The sequence below is a fragment of the Anopheles marshallii genome (genome assembly GCF_943734725.1).
Source record: "Anopheles marshallii chromosome X unlocalized genomic scaffold, idAnoMarsDA_429_01 X_unloc_190, whole genome shotgun sequence".
NCBI lineage: Eukaryota > Metazoa > Arthropoda > Insecta > Diptera > Culicidae > Anopheles > Anopheles marshallii.
The window spans coordinates 4,462-10,000 of record NW_026525769.1 but is presented as its reverse complement, the minus strand read 5'-3'; positions in this window follow the sequence as shown (position 1 = coordinate 10,000).

Sequence of the window (5,539 nt, the reverse complement as noted above, 5' to 3'; positions counted from 1 at the left end):
CTAATAAGTGCACCAGTTCCAGTACCCAGAGGGCACCAGTCCCGGCCTGTTGCATGTATTAGCTCTGGCTTTTCCACAGTTATCCAATTAACTCATTGGGTTATGATCTTGTAAATTATAGCTGTTATACTGAGCCTTATGCGGTTTCACATTCATTTATGTTCGTACTTAGACATGCATGGCTTAACCTTTGAGACAAGCGTATATTACTGGTAGGATCAACCAGAATTCATTCGACTTCCAACAACATTAACCCTAAGTCAACCCGAAGCCGTTAAGCAACAGGAGACCACCGGTTCTCTTGGCCAACTTGTAGTGTGCAAGCACACTCCACCGAGACACTTCGTATCACCACTTCTAATAATTCGCTTTAGGTGTACGTGCCTTACTCACGCAACCTTACTCGTATCATTTTGTGTGTTTCCAGCAATCCAACACTATGTGAGCTATTCCAACTTGTACGTTCAACTGGTGAACATTATGTTGTGAAGGCGAGCTCCACTGTACTTACCACCGGGTATGGTGTTCGTACAACCATCAGTAAACATGCGAACCAACGACGATCGAAGGAACTGAATTCCGATCTCAGCATCGTTGGCTATGATCGGACAATTTACGGGCTTGCAATCCTCTACTTTCCAAGACCACTGTAGCGGTCTTCAACGTGCGTTCAACTTTCCAACACTTGTGAGCTATTCCAATCTATGCGTCCAACTGGTGAACATTATGTTGTGAAGTCGAGCTCCACTGTACTTACCACCGGTATGGTGTTCGTACAACCATCAGTAAACATGTGAACCAACGACGATCGAAGGAATAAATTCCGTTCTCAGCATCGTTGGCTATAATCGGGCAATTTACGGGCTTGCAATCCTCTCCTTTCCATGACTACCGGAGCAGTCTGGAATGTGTGTTTCCAGCAATCCAACACTATGTGAGCTATTCCAATCTATGCGTCCAACTGGTGAACATTATGTTGTGAAGGCGAGCTCCACTGTACTTACCACCGGGTATGGTGTTCGTACAACCATCAGTAAACATGTGAACCAACGACGATCGAAGGAATAAATTCCGTTCTCAGCATCGTTGGCTATAGATCGGGCAATTTACGGGCTTGCAATCCTCCTATGCACCTGGCAATGTATGGTAGTGTTTCCTGCTGCTTTCCTGATTTGGATGTGTACCATGGCCTTTATCAGGCACTCTCTACTAGCTCCGGAATCGAACCCTGATTCCCGCTTCCCGTCACAACCATGGTAGTCCTCTACACTACCATCAATAGTTGATGGGGCACAGTCAAGTGAAAGATCGGTACCAGACTTCAACTCAATCGGCCGATTGGTTTAACTAATAAGTGCACCGGTCCTACCACCTTCAGAAGCAGCATTCCCGGCCTGTTGCATGTATTAGCTCTGGTTTTCATCAATCTTTCCCTGCTGTGTTATACTGAGCTTATGCGGTTTCTCGATTGTCGTGCAAAGTGTGTTATCACACATACCCAATATGCTCAACTCTCATGTTCGTTTGACGCACCAAACTTTATTAGTGATGCACCACCGCAACAGGTTTTAATATACGCGATCGTGTGTGTTTCAGTGTGAACTTGGTGCGCCAAGTCCATTTGTGATGCATCACTTAGCTAACCATCTTTCGGGACTGTTTAGGGTATGTGCTCCTCCACATCTATGCTTACTCGTACACATTCTCTGTCAATAGGTTTAAGATCGGGCATTCTACCATATCATTGCCTTAATGCTTTCAAATCAAGGCTACCAGGGTAGCCTAATTGCGTTCGAAACTCAACTTGTGAGCTGTCGGCCCTAGAAGTTTTTTAGGCTGCTAGGACCTCTCTCATTTTTGCCTTTGGACTTCTCGAAGCTCAACTTGTGAGCAGTTCCATGCACCACTACCCGTATCTCTTAGCTTAGTTCTAGCCATGTGCGTTCAAAGCTCAACGTTAAGCTGTGTCCTGCACCACAATCGTTATATAATAAGCTTATCTCTAAGCTTTTTTGCGTTCAATGCTCAACGTTAAGCTATCCCTTCGCTTAGAACCTCGCTCTACATTTTGCCTTTGGACTTCTCGAAGCTCAACTTGTGAGCAGTTCCATGCACCACTATAGGTATCTCTTAGCTTAGTTCTAGCCATGTGCGTTCAAAGCTCAACGTTAAGCCTGTGTTCTGCACCACAATCCTTATATAATAAGCTTATCTCTAAGCTTTTTTGCGTTCAATGCTCAACGTTAAGCTATCCCTTCGCTTAGAACCCTCGCTCTATATTCAACTTTCAGATACCTCGAAGCTCAACTTATGTGGTCTGCTTTCGCTCTTGAAGGGGAAATTTTTCTGACAGAGGGGGGTTTTTGGGCCAAATTATGCAATATTAGTTTAACCTCCGTCGCAGAACCACATTTGACCAGGTCGAGAAAAAAATTTTTTCGTGACGACCTGGTCCCCCATAGTAGGGAATGAACATGACATCTTAACCATATTTGACCATTTTCAAATTTCTCGTCGCGGAATGATGACTTTACTAGTAAAATTTGTTCCGGGTAGGGACCTCCCATACAAAATTTTCATCGCTCCAAAAGTGATTTCGTTTCACTTTTCAACATTTACAAGGTCCATAAATCATGTTTTGAGACGATATGGAAAAAAAAATTTTTTGCCCGTCTCGACCAACTCGACCGATGGTGACCACAGTAGGGTGCTCCATACAAATTTTCCTTATGTGGAATTTTCAGTGTAAAATAAGGTTTCTCCAATCGATCGCGGGTTTCACTTTTCATCATTTGCTAGGTCTAACTATGATGTTTTGAGTGGTCCCCGCAAAAATTTTTTCTCTTGGCCAGTCGACCCTTTCGTCCATGTCGGTGTGCTCTGCAGTAGGGTGCTCCATACAAATTTTCCTTATGTGGAATTTTTCAGTGTAAAATAAGGTTTCTCCAATCGATCGCGGGTTTCACTTTTCATCATTTGCTAGGTCTAACTATGATGTTTTGAGTGGTCCCGCAAAAATTTTTTCTTGGACCGGGCCTTCCTTCCCGGCCCTGTCGGTGTGCTCTGCAGTAGGGTGCTCCATACAAATTTTCCTTATGTGGAATTTTTCAGTGTAAAATAAGGTTTCTCCAATCGATCGCGGGTTTCACTTTTCATCATTTGCTAGGTCTAACTATGATGTTTTGAGTGGTCCCCGCAAAAATTTTTTCTTGGACCGGGCCTTCCTTCCCGGCCCTGTCGGTGTGTTCTGCAGTAGGGTGCTCCATACAAATTTTGCTTATGTGGAATTTTTCAGTGTAAAATAAGGTTTCTCCAATCGATCGCGGGTTTCACTTTTCATCATTTGCTAGGTCTAACTATGATGTTTTGAGTGGTCCCCGCAAAAATTTTTTCTTGGACCGGGCCTTCCTTCCCGGCCCTGTCGGTGTGCTCTGCAGTAGGGTGCTCCATACAAATTTTCCTTATGTGGAATTTTTCAGTGTAAAATAAGGTTCTTCTCCAATCGATCGCGGGTTTCACTTTTCATCATTTGCTAGGTCTAACTATGATGTTTTGAGTGGTCCCGCAAAAATTTTTTCTCTTGGCCAGTCGACCCTTTCGTCCATGTCGGTGTGCTCTGCAGTAGGGTGCTCCATACAAATTTTCCTTATGTGGAATTTTTCAGTGTAAAAATAAGGTTTCTCCAATCGATCGCGGGTTTCACTTTTCATCATTTGCTAGGTCTAACTATGATGTTTTTGAGTGGTCCCGCAAAAATTTTTTCTTGGACCGGGCCTTCCTTCCCGGCCCTGTCGGTGTGCTCTGCAGTAGGGTGCTCCATACAAATTTTCCTTATGTGGAATTTTTCAGTGTAAAATAAGGTTTCTCCAATCGATCGCGGGTTTCACTTTTCATCATTTGCTAGGTCTAACTATGATGTTTTGAGTGGTCCCGCAAAAATTTTTTCTTGGACCGGGCCTTCCTTCCCGGCCCTGTCGGTGTGTTCTGCAGTAGGGTGCTCCATACAAATTTTGCTTATGTGGAATTTTTCAGTGTAAAATAAGGTTTCTCCAATCGATCGCGGGTTTCACTTTTCATCATTTGCTAGGTCTAACTATGATGTTTTGAGTGGTCCCGCAAAAATTTTTTCTTGGACCGGGCCTTCCTTCCCGGCCCTGTCGGTGTGCTCTGCAGTAGGGTGCTCCATACAAATTTTCCTTATGTGGAATTTTTCAGTGTAAAATAAGGTTTCTCCAATCGATCGCGGGTTTCACTTTTCATCATTTGCTAGGTCTAACTATGATGTTTTGAGTGGTCCCGCAAAAATTTTTTCTTGGACCGGGCCTTCCTTCCCGGCCCTGTCGGTGTGCTCTGCAGTAGGGTGCTCCATACAAATTTTCCTTATGTGGAATTTTTTCAGTGTAAAATAAGGTTTCTCCAATCGATCGCGGGTTTCACTTTTCATCATTTGCTAGGTCTAACTATGATGTTTTGAGTGGTCCCGCAAAAATTTTTTCTTGGACCGGGCCTTCCTTCCCGGCCCTGTCGGTGTGCTCTGCAGTAGGGTGCTCCATACAAATTTTCCTTATGTGGAATTTTTCAGTGTAAAATTAAGGTTTCTCCAATCGATCGCGGGTTTCACTTTTCATCATTTGCTAGGTCTAACTATGATGTTTTGAGTGGCCCCGCAAAAATTTTTTCTTGGACCGGGCCTTCCTTCCCGGCCCTGTCGGTGTGCTCTGCAGTAGGGTGCTCCATACAAATTTTCCTTATGTGGAATTTTTCAGTGTAAAATAAGGTTTCTCCAATCGATCGCGGGTTTCACTTTTCATCATTTGCTAGGTCTAACTATGATGTTTTGAGTGGTCCCGCAAAAATTTTTTCTTGGACCGGGCCTTCCTTCCCGGCCCTGTCGGTGTGTTTCTGCAGTAGGGTGCTCCATACAAATTTTGCTTATGTGGAATTTTTCAGTGTAAAATAAGGTTTCTCCAATCGATCGCGGGTTTCACTTTTCATCATTTGCTAGGTCTAACTATGATGTTTTGAGTGGTCCCGCAAAAATTTTTTCTTGGACCGGGCCTTCCTTCCCGGCCCTGTCGGTGTGCTCTGCAGTAGGGTGCTCCATACAAATTTTCCTTATGTGGAATTTTTCAGTGTAAAATAAGGTTTCTCCAATCGATCGCGGGTTTCACTTTTCATCATTTGCTAGGTCTAACTATGATGTTTTGAGTGGTCCCGCCACAAATTTTTTCTTGGACCGGGCCTTCCTTCCCGGCCCTGTCGGTGTGCTCTGCAGTAGGGTGCTCCATACAAATTTTCTTTATGTGGAATTTTTCAGTGTAAAATAAGGTTTCTCCAATCGATCGCGGGTTTCACTTTTCATCATTTGCTAGGTCTAACTATGATGTTTTGAGTGGTCCCGCAAAAATTTTTTCTCTTGGCCAGTCGACCCCTTTCGTCCATGTCGGTGTGTTCTGCAGTAGGGTGCTCCATACAAATTTTGCTTATGTGGAATTTTTCAGTGTAAAATAAGGTTTCTCCAATCGATCGCGGGTTTCAC